The sequence below is a fragment of the Hyla sarda genome, chromosome 2 (assembly GCF_029499605.1).
Source record: "Hyla sarda isolate aHylSar1 chromosome 2, aHylSar1.hap1, whole genome shotgun sequence".
NCBI classification, from domain to species: Eukaryota; Metazoa; Chordata; class Amphibia; order Anura; family Hylidae; genus Hyla; species Hyla sarda.
This window is the reverse complement of record NC_079190.1, coordinates 154829492-154850490: the sequence shown is the minus strand read 5'-3', so window position 1 is coordinate 154850490 and position 20999 is coordinate 154829492. Positions and strand designations below refer to the sequence as shown.

Below are 20999 nucleotides of genomic sequence, written 5' to 3'. Positions count from 1 at the left end.
CACCGGATCCACGTCGCACCTCATTTATTTAAAGGGGTACTCCGGCCCTGTCTGATAGCGGGGGTCCCGCCTCTGGGGAACCCTGCAATCTGTCATTCAGCATCCACCTTTGTGACCTCTCCGCAGCACTGGAGGCCCCGCCCCCTCAATGTAAGTCTATGGGAGGCGGCGTGATGGCCATCATGCCCCCTCCCATAGACTCGAATTGAGGGGGCGGGCATAACGTCACATGGGAACGGAATCGTGATGTCAACTACAAACCTGTACTGCCCATCCTGACTTATTTTGCTTGTACATGACCACAAAAGTACTCCACTTGTCCAGAACTCAGCCTGTACAAAGACAATTCACTGTCTCATATGCCCTATGGCCAGTGACCACTGAAACTGGGACCACTCCTAGAGGTATTACTCTGGCAGCCCCTGCAATGAAGTCCAGATTTTCATTCAAGAGAATCCTAAAGGGTGAAAAGAGTGTCCCACTGGGGAGCTTTATCAAAACCTGTACAGAGGAAAAGTTGACCAGTTGCCCATAGCAACCAATTAGATTGTTTATTTTATTTTTCAAAGAAATTTTCAAAAATAAGAGAAGTGATCTGATTGGTTAACCCCTTAAGGACTCAGGGTTTTTCCATTTTTGCACTTTCGTTTTTTCCTCCTTACCTTTTAAAAATCATAACCCTTTCAATTTTCCACCTAAAAATCCATATTATGGCTTATTTTTTGCGTCACTAATTCTACTTTGCAGTGACATCAGTCATTTTACCCAAAAATTCACAACAAAACGGAAAACAAAATCATTGTGCGACAAAATCGCAGAAAAAATGCCATTTTGTAACTTTTGGGGGCTTCCGTTTCTACGCAGTGCATATTTCGGTAAAAATGACACCTTATCATTATTCTGTAGGTCCATACAGTTAAAATGATACCATACTTATATAGGTTTGATTTTGTCGTACTTCTGGAAAAAATCATAACTACATGCAGGAAAATTTATACGTTTAAAAATGTCCTCTTCTGACTTTTTTATTTTTCCACATACAGGGCAGTATGAGGGCTCATTTTTTGCGCCGTGATCTTAAGTTTTTATTGGTATGATTTTTGTTTTGATCTGACTTTTTGATCACTTTTTATTTATTTTTTAATGGTATAAAAAGTGACCAAAATACCCTTTTTTGGACTTTGGAATTTTTTTGCACGTACGCCATTGACAGTGCGGTTTATTTAATGATATATTTTTATAGTTCTGACATTTACGCACGCGGCGATACCACATATGTTTATTTTTATTTTTATTTACACTGTTTTATTTTTTTTTATGGGAAAAGGGGGGTGATTCAAACTTTTATTAGGGAAGGGGTTAAATGACCTTTATTAACACTTTTTTTAAACTTTTTTTTGCAGTGTTATAGGTCCCATACGGACCTATAACACTGCACACACTGATCTCTCATCCTGATCACAGGCGTGTATTAACACGCCTGTGATCAGTGTTATCGGCGCTTGACTGCTCCTGCCTGGATCTCAGGCACGGAGCAGTCATTCGTCGATCGGACACCGAGGAGGCAGGTAAGGGCCCTCCCGGTGTCCTGCAAGCTGTTCGGGACACCGCGATTTCACTGCGGTGGTCCCGAACAGCCCGACTGACTAGCCGGGATACTTTCACTTTCGCTTTAGAAGCTGCGGTCAGCTTTGACCGCTGCTTCTAAAGGGTTAATACTGCACATCGCCGCGATCGGTGATGTGTGGTATTAGCCGCGGGTCCCGGCCGTTGATGAGCGCTGGGACCGACGCGATGTGATGCGGGGTCGCAGCGCGACCCCGCTTCATATCGCGGGAGGCGGCGCAGGACGTAAATATACGTCCTGCGTCGTTAAAGGGTTAATATGGACAACTGGTCAACTTTTCCTCTGCACAGGTTTTGATAAATCTTCCCCTATGTTTCTTATAGAACACTATGGGGGAGGTTTATCAAAACCTGTGCTGAAAAAAAGTTGACCAGTTTTCCATATTTACCAATCAGATTGCTTCTTTTATTTTTGAAAATGCCTCTGGTCAACTTTTTCTCTGCACAGGTTTTGATAAATCTGCCCCAATGCTCTTAACACTTGCATGCACAGGGTGGTATATTTTACAGTTACAAATTAGTTAAGTACATTTTACAAATATGATACTATAGCTTTGTATAAGGTGTAAATATACTAGGAAGGAAAATATTTCTTTACATTCTATATCTCGAAAAATCTATGTAATAAATATATGATAACTTAGAAATTGACTGTCCTGCAAAAAGCTGATAATTGGTTAACTGTTCTGTTATTGGGCTTCCCAGAGGTACCATTTATTTTCAACACACTCTGACCCAGCTGTCCTTGTGAATCATTCACAGAGGTTGAATCGACAGCAAATATATACCAAATAATATTTAACAGAGAACAGTGACAGACAGTCCTTGGACAATATCCATCACAAATTCCAGTCGTAAAGCATTGGTTTCACACAAGGTTTTTTTTTGTCTTATGGCAGTATTTTTGTGTATTTTTAGTCACCTTTCCCAGCAATTTAAACTGTCAGTTTTTGTTAACTTTAATCTTGAGAGGGGCAAATAACATAATTTATATTAGTAAATATATTATTATATTATTATTATTTTATGCTTTCTTGAATAAATACTTATTTTTTCCCAATTTCCCAATTAAATGGTAGTTACAATATAATTATATATGTAATAATAAACAATTGCCCAAACATGTCTGCTCCCCCAATTAACCGTTTCAAACTATTTCCCATATATAATTAATATTTTTTTAAATAAAAATATATATCCAAATAGGATTTTATTGTTTAAAATATAACCCATTAATTCAGTAACATTTTGGATTCAGTAAGCCTTATTTCATATTACAAATCATATTAAAATAATTCAAAATGTTTAAGTCTTTTAATAATTCCTTAAATTATCCAAGACCAAGATGTCAAGCAATAAGTTAGAAGATTACATTTGTCCATCAGGATCAAATAGTTAAAATCTATGCATGTATCCATTTAATTCGTATCCTTCAATATTCTAATGAAGAAAATCCATATTTTATTTTGAAACAAGTTATAAGAAGGTAAATTCAAATTTTTAACTGATGTATATAGAAAATAAAAGAACCTTAAATGCTTGCTATGCACGAGTACGTCAGAATGGATGATTATTCATAGTATGTTTTGGGTGAATGCTCCATTATGATAGTTCAAGTGTTCAGTTACAGCAAGTGAACTTAGATATCATGTGTCACACTCTCTTCTCTTCACAATCAATAGTTTTCCACAGCATCTGACACTGGAGTCTGAATCAAGTTTAGCAACCGTAAAAATTGCACCTTGATGGATATGTCATCTTCTACTAGACCAATTTGTGGTGTTGCAAATCTGTTATCATTGACTTGCTTTACATTGCTTTTACATACATCATTTGTTGGCTATTCACATGTGCAATTAGCAAAGCTGGGATAATTTTTCTATTGGTTAATTTAAAAATAACTATAATAATGTTACCTTACATATTTTCAATGAAGACACACTGAAGCAGGCAGCACTTAAGCTGTGTTCACACTTCGCAGTACTGTGTGCATTTTTGCTGTGAATGGCTGAAATCTCTTTAAAAAACTGCACATTTTTTTACCAACATTTCAGCCATTCACATCAAAAACTCATGTTGTAATTAGTTGCGGTACCGCAACGTCTGAACAGAGCCTTAAAATGAGACATAAACTAATGCAGTCACAGTATTACTTATTGGAGAAGCTATGCAATTAAAACATTGTATTCAATATACAGACTGGCACATGAAGGGTGGGCAATATGAACTGCGAACATATAGTTTGCAAAAAGTGCAAGGGGGTTTATTAAGTAAAAGGTGAAAATGGAGACTAATCACTTAGTTGGCCTATTAAAAGGTAATACAACCTAAATCTACTGAGCTATGAATAGACCCTGCTGAAAATCCCAGTGTGGTTTTAAATGTGTCAACGCTCAATTAATTAGAGATTGTACCTATTGCTTTCAAAATTTAAGTATTACCAGGAATTAGGCCAGAGGAATATATGAGGTTTGTTAAAACTCCAGAGAACCAGTAATTAAATAAGAACGGAAAAGGGCAAGTAGAAAAGCTAACACCAGGGACAGGGTATTCCCCAAGATATAGACTTAGTATTATTTGTTATAGGAAAAATCATTTAAGGGAAATAAACAAACCTGTAGACATATGTGCTTCTATGATTGTGAAAACACAATAATAGAACACATCAGCTTAGAGGAACATAAAGACATTTAGGTGTTTGATGTCATGTTTGCTGTTCCCTAAGCATGCGACTCCCTCAAAATTTTCTTACCAACCACTGTTCGTATGTCCTTGTGTCCCGACCTTCTTTGGTCGTCCCTGCACATGTGACCTCGGGATGTGACTATAAAGAGGTACTCTGCTTCCACACTCACTTACCCACACACTTACCACACACACTTACCCCAAATGAGTTATGCACACCCCAAAAACAGTACACAAGCCGACAGAAAAACGCTGCCACTTTCCATTCCCCCCACCAATCATTGTGGCAGTTGATATCAAAGTAGCATCCCTCAACGTGAAGGGTTTCAATATCCCTGAAAAATGGGCTCAGACCCTTTACTCTTTCCAAAAGCAGAGGGTTCACATTCTTACTCTACAGGAAACACACTTTAAAGATGGTCATCTCCCCAATCTCAATACCCGGTATTTCTCAAAATGGTTTCACAGTACCAATCCTGAAGCCAGGACGAAAGGCGTCTGTCGCTTTTCACAGATCACTTCCTATAACTGTCACCTCCTCACTGACCGACCCTAATGCTAGATATGTCTTTATTAGCTGTACAATTGCTGACCAACGATTAACCATAGCTTCCATCTATGTACCCAAGCAGTCGCAGGTACCTTTTTTTCTCCACATGCTCGATGCTCTTACTGCCCTCGCCACTGGTAACATCATTCTGTGCGGTGACTTGATGAGCCTCTTTCCCTCCACTGAAACTGTTAAGGATGATTATGATGATTCTGATTGCTGATCAATACATTGAAATACACATACATATTGCTAATGCTAATAAATCAAATGCTGCAGAAAACCATTATTACCCTTATCCAATATACCAGCTTATTCAAGTAACTGAAGACTGTGCCTGCGGTCAAAACTGCGCTTGACACAGGAACAAAGCTAAAGGAACGAGGAAGAAGTTGAAGTAAACAAGTTGAAGAGGGTTATTAAAGACTGACCAAACCTAAGGGAAAACCAAAACCCAGACTCAAAGGAGCGGTGACCAGTGACGTATAGGAGTGGGAGGAGAAAGTTGGGCTTTATAGGGTGAATGACACCCTCTTCTTCTGACACACAAAGCCACATTAGACTTGAAGGAAATATATATCTACTGTTTGAAATTGAGTATGTTTATAGTACCTGCACACACAATGTGATATACCTATACATTCTACATTGCATTTATTTGAACAACATCAATTGTGAGAGGATAACTTTATAATGATAATTTAGTGTAATCTAAAGACGCGGAAAAATAAGACAGTTCTTTGGTAGCTTTGCTACTATCAGATTATAATTAAATTGTCTATAACTTATGAGGATAACAATTCATGAGCCATGATAAGATATCAGAGAATCCAAGGTTGATGCTGAGTTGTAAATGTAAGTTTGCTCCAAGTGATGCAAAGATATAATACATAAGACAGGATATATGGTGACCACACACAGAATTAAGTTCTACTTCAATAAACCACTTGATCTGAGCTGTTGGTTCAGAAAGTAGAGTTGAAGATATTCACTGAGATGTGTAAGATATATGAAGGTAAGAAATAATGAGTACAGGTACACTTTTATTACTGCCCACAAGTATGGGCCTATTGAAGTAAAGGTTTTCTTGAATCTTTGGGCAAACCAATCAAATGTAGAATCTGTAGTTTGTAATTCAAGTGTTCAAAGTCATAAAGCTGCCAGAGAAAATGGGCATCATACAAATTCAGACCCACATGAAGGAAACAATCCAGAAGCCAAGGGGACTGGATGGTGGAGAAGGCTGCCAAGGCTGCAGTGCCCCTGTCCTCCCACAGTTATGGTAAAGAGTGTACAGGTGGATGGGGAGTGTGGATCTGTCTTGTTAGGTCTCTTACAGGAAGCAGCAATGCATGCTGAGAGAGACCAATGGGAGAAGAAAGAGGTGGTACAGGGCAAAGACGGCATCTCGAGAGTTGGTAAGAAACTGTGTGTGCCAACATTCTTGTACCCCATGGTAACATATATGGCCCCATAAACTAAGCAGAAGGGAGCTATGTGTGTAGTAATGTCCGTATATTGTTTAGCCTAAGGATTCAACAATGAAGAAAGAAGGTTTGTACAGACTTCATTGTTTGCATCTGTTATGACCTAGGTAAAACATTAAAGATACCTGACCAACACACTCCATAATCATCTTACCTGTTTCAGAGACTATGAGTTGACTTCATCTAACTGCCTAAGGTGGACCAATACTGCATAAGTATGTCCTTGTCTGACTGTACTGATTCCCTAACTATAGATACAGTAAAGAATATAATTAGGAACCTTTTGTAAAGTTGTGCCTAGTGCAGATTCTGTAATTGTTACCCAGTTCCCTAAACCCATGATTGAGTGTCAGGAAAGAGACGTCTAGATATGATGATCCCATATAGATGTATCTAAGATATTTTCTCTGATAACTGTTAAATCTATGTCTTTACATAACCATGGTTGTTCCAGAGGAAAATATAATCACAACGGATTGTTAGAATGTGACATTGTATGAGGAGAATCAATGGGGGAACATTGGTGTCCTGTACAAATAGCAGGGTGAAATAAACATCTTAGTGGGTGATAATGTTATAAGGAAAAGGAATACTTGGTGTAAACATATAGAAATTATAGGCCTAGCCAGTGGGATCAGTATATGTTAACTACCGTAAGGTATGGGATTCTTGGGGATATGAAGCTCAGAACCTGATTAGAAGGGAACTGGACTGGAGAATGCACATTAGCCAAGTCTCTTCTGCCCATACACATGTTCACTACCAAGCTTACAGAGGAATCTGAACCACACTCCAGAAGTGAGCATGCAGCCCCTCCTGGGAGCCTTGACCACCATGTGAATATTGATGCTATAGGAGTCCCAAGGGGGGTCTTAGATGTACGTAAAGCTAGAGATCAAGTAAAAGCCAGATTTGAGTCTATAATACCCCAGATTTTCATAAACAAGAATGTAGATTGGATTAATTATATCTATTATAACCAGCAGAGATTCATAAATTTCAGTGTATGCTCTCAAATGTCAAGCCAAACAACTAAGTGCCGCATCCACTATGACATTTCAAAATCGAATGGCCCTACACAAGGAATTGGCAGAAAAAGGAGGAGTATGTAAAATGACAGGTGAAACATGTTGCACATACATACCAGGTAATACTGGTCTAAATGGTAAGGTTACAAAGGCCATGAAGAAATTAGAGGATTTGCCAATAGAATTGAAGAAGAATTCATGAATAAGTGACCCCTGGAATCAATATTTCTCATGTTTAGGAGACTGGTAAAAATGGCTCCTACAGGTAGTAATTATATTGGTGGTTTTCATTGTCATGGGAGTAATGATTGGATGTTGTGTAGTCCTTTGTGTAAAGAAAACAATTGCCTCCACTGTAGAAGCAGCCATACTAACAGGAGCAATGTATGTGGACATTGCCCCCACAGATTCAACTTACCTAGACATGATCCGTACATCAGACCCAAGTATTACTGACTCAATGTTCCCCCCTGAGAACAATTGTCTGGTATCAGAATAATTCAATGGAAAGTCCTCTAGTGTAGGGCTAATATAGAAGTCTCAGGTGAAGGATAAGTCTGGGTAGAAAGGGGGGTAGTTCATAAGGAGCCACTTGTCTCAAATCAGTGAAGCACCCCATACCCCTCTCCCACCTAAACCTGAGACTGTAAGGCAGAACTTATAGTAGGGAAAGATGAAGTGTTATAATGTTTTTAGGGGGACTGTTCTATATATTGAAATACACAAACATATTGCTATTGCTAATAAATCAAATGCTGCAGAAAAACATTATCACCCTTATTCAATATACCAGCTTACGCAAGTAACTGAAGACTGGGCCTGTGGTCAGAACTGCACCTGATGCAAGAACAAGGCTGGAGGAAAGAGGAAGAAGTTGAAGTAAACAAGTTGAAGATAAATAAGTTAATATTAATGCCAAGGAAAATATTAGGAAAAAATGCACATGATATATGATAGACATGTGCAATTCGTTTCGGCATGAATGTCTAATTTACCGAATTTTACCATTTTCGGGTATTCGGACCCATCCGAATGCACGAAAACATATTTTGAACATTCTCGAATAGCCATGATAATACGAATAGCAAAATAACGAATGCATTCGTTATTTACCAAATGCATGCGGTAAATAACGAATGCATTCGTTATCCGTAAACGAAAGTAAAGAATACATTCAAATGTTTTTATTGGTCCTTGTGCTAACACTGTTGCACTACACACTGTTTCTGTTACTGTTACCAGGGTGCCTCCAGCTGTTGCAAAACTACAACACCAGCCCAGCAATGCTGGAATCCTATTTCTCCCCTGAGGAGCTGGAGTTGGCAATTACTGCCTTGTTAGTTGGTATAAGCCCGGGAACGGACGGATATAAAGCAAAATTTTACAAAACTCTCAAGAGTGAATTGCTCTCTCCGTTCCTCATGGCCTTTAATACTGTCTCATCTAAATCCTCTCTCCCCCCTTCCTTCATGCGGGTCTTTGTCACTGTAATACCCAACGATGGTAACGTCCCTCTCCTCTGTCCCAGCTATAGGCCAATCTCCCTCATCAACACCGATGCCAAGTTGTTTGCTAAATTACTAGTGAACAGGCTAGCGACACATATGGGCTCCCTTATTCACCCGGATCAGGTAGGCTTTGTCCGCGGACGAGAGGCTAGCGATAACACCCTGTGAGCTTTCTCATCCATACATTATGCATATCGTCATAATGTTCCACTGTTGCTTTTGTCCCTGGACGCAGAGAAAGCCTTTGGCCGGGTGGATTGGGACTTCTTGGCGGCTACCCTATCACAAATTGGCCTAGGAGATGTGATGATGGCGTGGATACTGGCTTTGTACTCCAACCCCCAAGCCCAGATTCATGTTAACAGCCAGCTCTCCACTTCTTTTAACCCCTACAGGACCCATGACGTAATGTTACGTCCCGACACCCTGGGTCTTAAGGACCAAGGACGTACAGTTATGTCATGGGCAGTTCTGGTCCCCGCCGTGTGCCGGGCAGGGAACGGACCGGGATGCCTGCTGAAATCATTCAACAGGCATCCCGTGCAAATGCCCAGGGGGGTCATTTGACCCCCCCATGTCGGCGATCGCCGCAAATCGCATGTGAATTCACACATGCAATTTGCGGCTATTCCGGCGATGCGGGTCACGTGTGACCCGCTGACCCGGAGATACAAGGTGATCGGGGGTGTATGATACACCCCCTATCACCCACTGTATCTATGGGGAGGTGGCGATTTCGCCACCCTCCAGGATCGCTGCTATTTGCTGGACGATCGTCCAGCCAATAGCAGCCGGCAGGGTAGGAGTTAACAGCATCCTCCTGCAGCTCCCACGGCTGGCTGAGTTCAGTCAGCGATCAGAGCTGCTGGAGGAAGCCTGGGACCCCCCCTCTGCCGAGATCGGAGCCCCCAGAGAAGAAAAGAAGCCCCCCATAGATCAGGGAAAGCATACAGCCCAGGGAAAGGTAGGGTAAATAGTAAAAAATAAAGTTAAAAAAAGTTTAAAAAAAGTTCCCCCACTGACCCCCTAATAGGTCCCCAAGGGTCTTTTGCAGTTTTTCAGTGTGACCCGGCCCTATTAGGGGTTCAGGGCGCTGCATTAGTCCCCCCCATTTTTTTTTTTGGCTGCAGCATTTTTTCCCCCCATATAACGGTGTGTGATTTCTAATCACACACCGTTATATATAGTATACACCAAGCACACACACAGTACATAACCCCCCGCCACACACACACACACTACCCTACACACACACACTACTACACGACACAGAGGCGGTTCAAGGCCATTTGGAAATGCCTGCCTTATGCAGATAATGAGGCATGTCCACCCCGAGGTGATCCCGCCTATGACCGGCTTTACAAAGTGAGGCCGGTCATCGATCACTTAGGGGCCAAATTTTTGGAGGCCTATGTACCCCTCAGGGAGCTCTTGGTTGATGAGTCTCTTATCAGTTTTGAGGGGAGACTCATCTTCCGCCAGTATATTCCCTCGAAGCGGGCGCGGTATGGCGTGAAGTTCTATAAACTTTGTGAGAGTGCCTCCGGGTACACTCTCAAGTTTAGAGTGTATGAGGGACGAGATTCCCGTATTGAACCCCCAGATTGTTCCCCCACTCTGGGTGTTAGCGGGAAAATTGTTTGGGAGCTAGTGCACCCATTGCTGGATAAGGGTTACCACGTGTACGTGGACAACTTTTATACCAGCATCCCTCTGTTCACATCCCTTGCCGCCAGATCCACGTCCACTTGTGGGACCGTGCGGAAAAACCAGAGAGGCCTCCCTCTAAATTTTGTTAAGACACCTATTCCCAAGGGTGAGTCCCGTGCCCTTGCCCATTAAAACCTGTTGCTGGTCAAGGATAAGGATAAGATTGATGTCCTTATGCTGACCACTATTCATGGCAACGGCAGCTCTCCTGTCCCTGTACGAGGTACCCCAACACAGGTCCTCAAGCCCGATTGTATTCTGGACTACAATCGGTATATGGGGGGAGTTGATCTTTCTGATCAAGTCCTCAAGCCATATAACGCCATGCGGAAAACACGGGTATGGTACAAGAAAGTTGCGGTCTACATGGTACAGGTTGCCATGTACAACTCTTTTGTACTGTCCCAGTACGCTGGCAGCACAGGGACATTCCTCCAGTTCCAAGAAGAAGTCCTAAAGGTCCTGATCTTTGGCGACCGGCAAAGAGCAGGCCGGACTTCCCAAGGAACTGAAGTAATAGGTGCCAGGATCGTCCCAGGCCAACACTTTCCAGGTGAGGTCCCCCACACTGGAAAGAAGGGACGAGCCCAGAAAAGATGCAGAGTGTGTTACAAGAGGGGGATTCGGAAGGACACCACCACTCAATGTGACATTTGCCCAGATAATCCGGGCCTCTGCATTAAGGATTGCTTCAGGGAGTATCACACTTCCATGGAGTTCTAAATTTTCCCTCTTCATTTTAATTTTCCACAATTTGACCCAAATGTACCAAGTCCAGAATACATTCCAAGTTTTAACCCCATAAAACCACTAAATTGCCCCAAAAATATTTAATCCCCCCCCCCAAAAAAAAAAAAAACTGATAAGACCTCAGGGGGTATTTTGACTGAGTCACTATCATCGGGGACTTTTTATGTTGTCTCAAATGCGCAGCGCTCTCTCTCCACCTGAGCAGGGTGCGCATTTGAGGCAACAAGTTAGGGACGGCCACACATATCACATTCCAGAATGATGATTCAGAGCATAGGGTTTGGGGCGGGCATATTTTTTTGATTTGGCTATGCTCTGGGTCATCATTCTGGGAACATAATCTGTTTTATAATTTTATGTCCCACTGTACCCCATTTTAGTTACTTAGTGTACCCCAGTTATTTACTCCATGTAATGCCCCTTGAGGGGGGGTCCCACTGTTCTGGCTCCATAGAAGAAAGCCAAAGCTCAAGGACCCTGACTGCTCTCCGGCACCTCTGAGACCGGTGTGCACGCTGTTTACGCCCAGACTTTAGGTATGTCCTTACTCCAAAGATATGTATTTACACATTTACAATGACATTTTCTCCTTTTACCACTTGTGAAAATGAAAAATGTGGGGTAACCCAAGCATTTTAGTGTAAAAAAATAAAATTTTTCATTTTCACATCCCACTTCATGAATATTTATCAAACACCTGTGGGGTGTTAAGGCTCTCTGTACCCCTTGTTATGTTCCTTGAGGGGTGCAGTTTCCAAAATAGTATGCCATGTGTTTTTTTTTTTGCTGTCCTGGCACCATAGGGGCTTCCTAAATGTGACGTGTCCCCCCCCATTTCAGCAAAATTTGCAAATGTGACTTCTCTTCTGAGCATTGTAGCGCTCCCGTAGTGTATTTGACGTCCACTTATGGGGTACTTCCAGACTCAGAAGAGATGGGGTTACAAATTTTGGGGGGTATTTTCTGCTATTAACCCTATTTTTTTTTTACATATGCAAAAGTCGTGAAACCCCTGTGGGGTATTAAGGCTCACTTTATTCCTTGTTATGTTCCTCAAGGGGTCTAGTTTCTAAACTGGTATGCCATGTGGTTGTTTTTTTTGCTGTTCTGGCACCATAGGGGCTTCCTAAATGCAACATGCCCCCCAAGCAAAATTTGCTCTCAAAAAGCCAAATATGACTCCTTCTCTTCTGAGCATTGTAGTTCGCCCGTAGTGCACTTCAGGTCAACTTATGGGGTACCTCCATACTCAGAAGAGATGGGGTTACAATTTTTGGGGGGTATTTTCCGCTATTAACCCTTGCAAAAATGTGAAATTTGGGGGGAAACACACATTTTAGTGAATTATTATTTTTTTTTTACATATGCAAAAGTCGTGAAACCCCTGTGGGGTATTAAGGCTCACTTTATTCCTTCTTACGTTCCTCAAATGGTCTAGTTTCCAAAATGGTATGCCATGTGTTTTTTTTTTTTGCTGTTCTGGCACCATAGGGGCTTCCTAAATGCGACATGCCCCCCAAGCAAAATTTGCTCTCAAAAAGCCAAATATGACTCCTTCTCTTCTGAGCATTGTAGTTTGCCCATAGTGCACTTTAGGTCAACTTATGGGGTACCTCCATACTCAGAAGAGATGGGGTTACAAATTTTGGGGGTATTTTCTGCTATTAACCCTTGCAAAAATGTGAAATTTGGGGGGAAGCACACATTTTAGTGAAAAACATTTTTTTTTTACATATGCAAAAGTCGGGAAACCCCTGTGAGGTATTAAGGCTAACTTAATTCCTTTTTACGTTCCTCAAGGGGTCTAGTTTCCAAAATGGTATGCATGTGGGTATTTTTTGCTGTTCTGGCCCCATAGGGGCTTCCTAAATGCGACATGCCCCCCAAAAACCATTTCAGAAAAACGCACCCTCCAAAAGCCGAATGCACCCGCCGAACACTTTACATAGACATATGAGGTATGTGCTTACTCGAGAGAAATTGGCCTACAAATACAAGTATACATTTTTTCCTTTTACCCCTTGTAAAAATTCAAAAATTGGGTCTACAAGAACATGCGAGTGTAAAAAATGAAGATTGTTAGGGTTAAAACGCTGACTGAATGTCATTTTGAATACTTTGGGGGGTGAAGTTTTTATAATGGGGTCTTTTATGGGGTATTTATAATATGAAGACCCCTCAAATCCACTTCAAACCTGAACTGGTCCCTGAAAAATAGTGAGTTTGAAAATTTTGTGAAAAATTGGAAAATTGCTGCTGAACTTTGAAGCCCTCTGGTGTCTTCCAAAAGTAAAAACATGTCAACTTTATGATGCAAACATAAAGTAGACATATTGGAAATGTGAATAAAATTTTTTTTTTGAATATCCATTTTCCTTACAAGCAGAGAGCTTCAAAGTTAGAAAAATGCTAAATTTTCAATTTTTTCATCAAATTTGGGGATTTTTCACCAAGAAAGGATGCAAGTATCGACAAAAATTTACCACCATGTTAAAGTAGAATATGTCACAAAAAAACAATCTCGGAATCAGAATGATAACTAAAAGCTTTCCAGAGTTATTAAGGTTTAAAGTGACAGTGGTCAGATGTTCAAAAACGCTCTGGTCCTAAGGTGTAAAATGGCCTGGTCCTTAAGGGGTTAATATCCATAATGGCATGAGGCAGGGTTGTCCCCTGTCCTCACTTCTATATGTCCTCTGTATGGAGCACCTCCTTGTAGATATATGGCAGCATCCTGACATACAGGGGATATCGTTGCCACCGTGCAACGACCTTTGCCTTTGCCGACGACCTCCTTTTATTCCTGTCCTCTCCACACACGTCCCTGCCTTCACTCTTGACCACTCTATGCTGATTTTCTAGTTACAGCAACTACAAACTCAATCCTTCCAAGTAGGAAGCATTAAATATTACTATTCCCACCCATGTCCTACATGCTCTAAAATCTTCATACTCTTTCAAATGGCAGCCACGATCATTGAAATATTTAGGTATCCGCGGACTTGGCTGACACATACTGCCTCAACTTCCCTCTCCTCCTGCAAATGCTGTGCTTGTACTTGGCCATGTGGGAGCGCAGAGATTTCTCATGGCTGGGCAGGATCAATGTTTTCAAAATGAATGTGCTTCCACGCCTACTGTATCTTTTTTCCGGTATACCGGTTTATTTGCCTAGCTCCTTCTTCCGTGAGGTCTCTGTGCTCCAGACTGGCTTTGTCTGGGCCCACCGTCATCCTCACCGTCATAGCCAGACATATCTTAATTCGAAAGGTAGGGTGATGGTGGCCTGGCCCTCCCTGATATTACCTCTTATTATCTAGCGACAATTCTCACAAGAGTCTTGGACAGTTTTCATCACAGGTCTGTGAAACAATGGGTGACATTTGAGTAGATGATGTTGGAGCTTGATATTTGGTCCCTACTATGGTTACCAAGAAATTTCTTGACTCGAAGCATGTCACTGGACTTCCCCCCAATAACAACCTTGGATCTTAGAGCTCATAAAACATACCTGTCCCCGCTCTTCGGTAATCTTGCTTTCCTCTTCATTCTTATCCTTCCGTTGTTTTTTTGGGGGCGTTATGGTGGGGAAAAAAAACGCCAAAACGGCCCCCATGGTGTTTTTTCATTGATGTTAGCTGTTGGTGTTAGTAAATCAATCGATGAAAAAATGCTAAATTCTTTTTCCACTTAGCATTTTTCAGTTTGCCATTTTTTTTCATCCTTTTGGTGTTTTTTTCACTCTTTTTTGGCGTTTTTCAGCTCCTTGGCGGTTTTGCAAAGTTGCAGCACCTTGGGTCTATGGCGTTTTACTTCCCTGAAATCGTGGTGTTTCTTTCTCCTATAGAAGTCTATGGGAGTAAAAAAACAAAATGCCAAGAAAAATGCGTGTGGGTTTTAACTTTGGTGTTTTTGCAGGCGGTTTTTATTTTTTTTGACTTTAGCGATCCAAGAAAGTGATAGAGATATCTTATTTAATAAAAATTTGTAGGGTACCATTAAAAAATAATAACAAAAAAGATACAGTAGTGATGGAAAAAATTGTATTGAACAAAATTTTTCTTTTTTTATAACAACATTTTTATTAATTTTTAAACAGGGATCAATTTATGTGGGCGGGCAGGGCACTAAAAATTTAGCCGACAATAATAAAAATGTAGTGTGTGTGTTTTTCACTTTTTTAAACATTTTTTAGGTAGTACTACTACTCCCAGCATGGGACACACTGTTTCATGATGGGAGTAGTAGTACCTGTGCTAATTAACAGATCGCCACAAGTCTGTTGCGATCCTTCTGCATAATTTATAGATGCGGGTGGCTGCTCTTCTTTGGTCCCCTGCACTGCCGTATATATATATATATATATATATATATATATATATACATACACACCTATTCATATTTGAATAGGTGTATATATACTTCAGGGCAGGGGACTATAGAAGAGCGAGCAACCGCATCTATACATTATACAGGAGGATCACAGCAGAGTGTGCTCCCTGTTGGGAGAAGTAGTACCTGCAGTTAAGGACAGATCACAGCGGGTGTCACTCCTGACACCCGATGCGACCGTCCTATTTATTGCAGAGATATGGAGCGCCTTTCTCCTGCGATCACATGTCTGCACTATACTCCGGCTGGCCGGTGATATGAATAGAACATCACTCATTCATATTTCCCTCTGAGAGCGGGGATTGGCTGCAACCATCTGGCCAATCCCCCCTCTGGGCAGAAAATATGAATGAGTAATGTAGATGTAATAGTGTAGAGATGCAAGAGCTGTACAGAGCCGCTCTGCATCTCTGCTATATTATGGACAATCGCATCGGGTGTCAGGAGTGACACCCGGGGCGATATGTCTATTAGTACAGGTACTTCTACTCCCTTCATGGAACCGTCTGTTCCATGCTGGGAGTAGTAGTACTACCTAAAAAATGTAAAAAAATTGAGAGAAAAAATTAAACACACACTTTGTTAAAAATCAATAAAAAGTTTGTTATAAAAAAATTAAAATTTTGTTAATAAATTTTTCCCCATCCATACTGCATCCTGTGATTTATTTATTTATTTTTTGGTACCCAACAATTTTTGATAAAAACGCCAAAGGGGCCAAAAATGCAATTTCCACTCAAATGCAAAAACGCCGGAAAAAAACGTCAGACGCAAGAAATAGCACTGGCGTTTTTTCTGTCATTTTTTCTGGCATTTGTTCTGGCATTTTTTTTCGCACAAAAAAACACAGGAAAAAAAAGCGTGGAAACTTCTCCTTAGGCAAACATATATAAAGTTTTAACTTTAATATATAAAAGTACAGTACTAAGTTTACAAAAAGAGATAGAGACTAAAAAGATGGAAAATTATGCGAAAAACTGAAAAATTAAATATTGTGGACATGGAACAATATAAGGGTTTATACAATACAATTGAAATCCCACCTTGTGTTACCAGTTTTGGTGCTGGGGAGTGATATTTCATATGCACCTTATGGATATAGCCATTATCCAACTATAGACCAGGGGTTCTCAACTGGTGGTAAGGGGGTACGCCAATGCACTGACAAATATCGGCCATACATTGGCCAGTATTTGTCAGCGCACAGCGAAGCTGCGGCTGCGGCTACTGTATGGGAGTAGCGTGGTTGCTGGGGAGACGTGTGACCTCCCCTGACACTGCGCGGAGGTGCCTCACAGCGCAGGAGGACGTCAAACGTCAGTGCGGACCCTCCGAACGGCCAGGTAATGTAAAAAAAAAAAAAAACTAACAAATAAGTGTATGGGAGGGAGGGTTTTTGCATGTGTATATTTTATATATTAGCCCAGGGGGATTGGAGGGGGGGGATGAGGAAGAGGGAGAGGGGGAGAGGGATAATGGCAAAAGGGGATTAATATGAGGGGGTGATGATTATCCTCCCCTCCATCTTAATCCCCTTGTGCCACTATCCCTCTTCCTCCCCTCCATCTTAATACCCTTGTGCCATTATTCCACCCCTCCCTCTGATCCCCTTGTGTAATTATTCTGCCCCCCCTCTGATCCCCATTTGCCATATTGGCACAAGGGGATTAAGATGGAGGGGGAGGCAGTAATGACTACCCCTCCCCCTCCATCTTAATCCCCTTGCGCCATTATTCCCCCCTCCATATGATCTCTTTTTGCCATATCAGATAATAATGGCACAGGGGGATTAAAATGGAAGGGGGTGGGGGATAATGGAAAAAGGGGAACAGAGGGAGGGGGGAATAATGGCACAAGGGGATTAAGTATTGCATTAGTATAAAGGTAAGCACATGCCATTATGAAAATAAGTAGTATGACTTATTTTGTCCGTGGGTACCCCTTGTGCGTAAGTTCCACACGAATTTACGCACGAGGGGTACATGTGGACATACTTTCATCCTTTGGGGGTACAGTCGTGAAAAATGTTGAGAACCATTGCTATAGACCCTAGTAGAATTCATAATAACATATTTTTATAAATGGAACATAGGTTATCATATGCAGGAAATGCAGCCTTTTGTTTAAGCAAGAATAAGACAGGATATGCAGCGCACACAACAAAATGTATACAACACAATTAACACTAATAGTTGTCTGGTTGCCCATTCACAGTATGGTGTTAACTTGTGGACCAAGGAAAGACAACAAACGATATAAACATCACAGAATGGAGCTATGTATCCCCTCTCCACCCTATCAATCCATATATTTTCAAAGAATCATATTCAAAGGTTTTTTCACGAAACTTTACTTTTTTTAAAGTGTAAAAAATCATGTCACATTTGGCAATATACATACGAATGGAAAATAGAGATATCTAGATATGTTCTGTATAGTACAAAAAACATTAGACTTATATGCAATGATAATTAAGAATCGATGGTGGTAATAAAAGATATTTGGAAGCTGTTAATCCTCATGGACAACAGGGTTTAAGTATGCAAAACTCTAATGTGTATAAGCCCTCATCGGCCAGTCTGTCGGAACAACGGGAGTTGAATGGAGAAAAAATAGTGCATTTTCTTTTTTTTTTTTGTTTCTCCGTTCAACTACCGTAAATGGGGTTCCCCATTGGACCCCATTTAAGTCTATGGGATCCGTCAAGACCTCATGATGTCAGTTGTGCTCCAACACAAACTGGTCTATTTGGTGCAAAAAATAAATAAATAAATAATAAGCTAAATGGACCCAGAAAGGGGAGCAGAACAGCAGTGTAAACGAAGCCTAACAGCATAACCCAGGGAATCGTCCTATTAGGCTTTTTCTGGGGTACACCAGCAATGTATTCCATACAAATTTTCCTGCAATCAATTGATTTAATATTAGTATAAAATCTATAACTGACTATGATATTTCTCCAGAATATCACAATCTGCTGCCAAACATAAAAAGCATAAAATATACTAAAAAACCATGCATCTCATGATCCTGCCATTCAATCACAATGATCATCATTTCATATCATGAAACTAAAAGTCCTAAAATGCATACAAAAGCTCACATGACTTATTCCAACCAATAAGAAGCTACTTATCCTGTCATTCCTAGAAGTCACGTAGCCAAACCTCTATGTCAAAGAGAACACCATCAGTCTTTCTACTGTACTATCGTTGCTTACTAGTGAGACAATATGGGTACTATATGTACACAACATAATGAACTTGCTATAATAGGCAGCATGCTCTTAATCAGTGTTCTCTAACCAGTTTGCCTCCAGCTGTTGCAAAACCAAAACTTCTAGCATGCCTGGACTGCAAAGGGATGACTGGGAATGCTGTGAGTTACAGTTTTGCAACAATTGGAGGCCCACTTGTTGGTAAACACCGCTCTAAATTCTGTATGGATTTTTTTCAGTGCATGTGGAGGGAGTTTGAAACATTGCACAGTGAAAAGCCAAAAAGGGGGCGGCATCTGTTGCAAAGGGGCGGGGTCTGTTACAAAGGGGCGTGGTCAGTACAAAAAGAGTTTCACAACCTGACTATTTAGTATCAAATTTACTTAAAATCCTGTGGATAAATGGTTGGTAATTTCCCCCTAGAAAAAGCTGGTCAGAAAATGTTCCCGACTTTTCCCCATAGTAAATAGAGAGGAATCCTGCAAGTCTGAAACAACATTTTACACTAGTAAAAACCTGACACTCTTAGTAAAAGAGGCTCTGTGTGTTGCATATGCTTTGGGAAATTTTTTAACATATACTTCACACTAACATAACCAGAGACTATAATTACCTAAAGTGTGTCTTATTGGCTTATATTTTTTGGGGAAACATTCATGTCACCATTGTCTGAACTCTGAAAATGCACTTAATTATGTTCATTAATAACACTGTATAAAAGAGTAAGGTGGACATATATCAAAGCCTGTCCAGAGGAAAAGTTGCTGAGTTGCCTATAGCAACCAATCAGATCGCTTCTTTCATTGTTCAGAGGCCTTTCCAAAAGTGAAAGAAGCGATCTGATTGGTTTCTATGGGCAATTCAGCAACTATTCCTCTGGATAGGTTTTGATAAACTTCCCCCTATGTTTTTCAATGAGAATCAATGGCAGAACTATATCAGGGGAATATGTTCACCAGAACATAGATGCCAACAGCAGTATACAAAGGCTTGAATAGGTTGTCAGTATATCATGCACAGCATTTAAAACCTTTAACCTTACCAAATCTACTTGTTTGTTAATCAATGAGAAGACACATGCCAAGTTCGGATTAAACATAAGGGGTACTGGCCTCCTACTTCATGTGTTCCAATGAGAACTTTTCTTTACTGAAGAGCCATTGGTTATTACAGGTCCCCATCATACAATGACAATCTAGACCTGTGTAACAAGCACTATTTAGTAACCAATGAGTGATTTCCTTTACTACTTTATTCTGGTTTCTATATTTACAGTCAGGAAGGATTTTTTCCCCAGTGTTGAAAGCTGGCATCTGCCTCATAAGGATGTTTTACCTCACTCTGGATTACAGTAGGGTTATAGGTTAAGCTTGATGGATTGGTGTATTTTTTTATCACCGTTTCCCTTCTGTAAATATGTAAACAACGTATAAGTTAATACAGGCTCCAGTCCTACAGATTTAATCGCTAAGTATGTGACAGGATAGGAGCCCGTATCAATTAGTGTTGGCCACGAATATTCAAAATGTGATTTTTTTACAGCGAATATCACAGTACATATCACAGCAATGAGGTCCAACAGGTTGTGGTCCAAAGAAGGCTTCCATATTATTTACTGTGTGAGTCGGTGTGGAGGGCAAATATTTCGTATATATGAATATGCAAATATTCACGACTATCGGCCCTTCCAGAGGGCACTGATCCCTCCCTTCTTTTAGGTGAAATATATAATCATGCATGCGCACTAAGCAAATTTCATGATGAGTTTTCACATGAAAAAAGGGAACGAACATAGCGAATATGCGAATTTAGCGAACATAGGACCAATATTTGACCATATATCCGCGAAATCTCGCAAAATCGAATATGGTCACTGCCACTCATCACTAGTATCAACCATTGAGTGATTTCCTCAGGAAAGCACTTAAAGGGGTAATCCTCTCCTTGACAATTTATCCCCTATCCAAACGATAGGGGATAAGATGTCTGATCAGAGGAGGTCCAGCGCTGGGACCCCCGCAAACTCTGGGCTGGCATCCTGTCATT

The 20999-nt window shown here is 40.8% G+C and overlaps 1 protein-coding gene across 1 annotated transcript in view; it reads right to left on the bottom strand.

Moving 5' to 3' along the window:
• The window catches only part of GPC6 (glypican 6), a 795255-nt gene that overhangs the window by 592418 nt on the left and 181838 nt on the right, over window positions 1-20999 (bottom strand). The window lies entirely within an intron of this gene.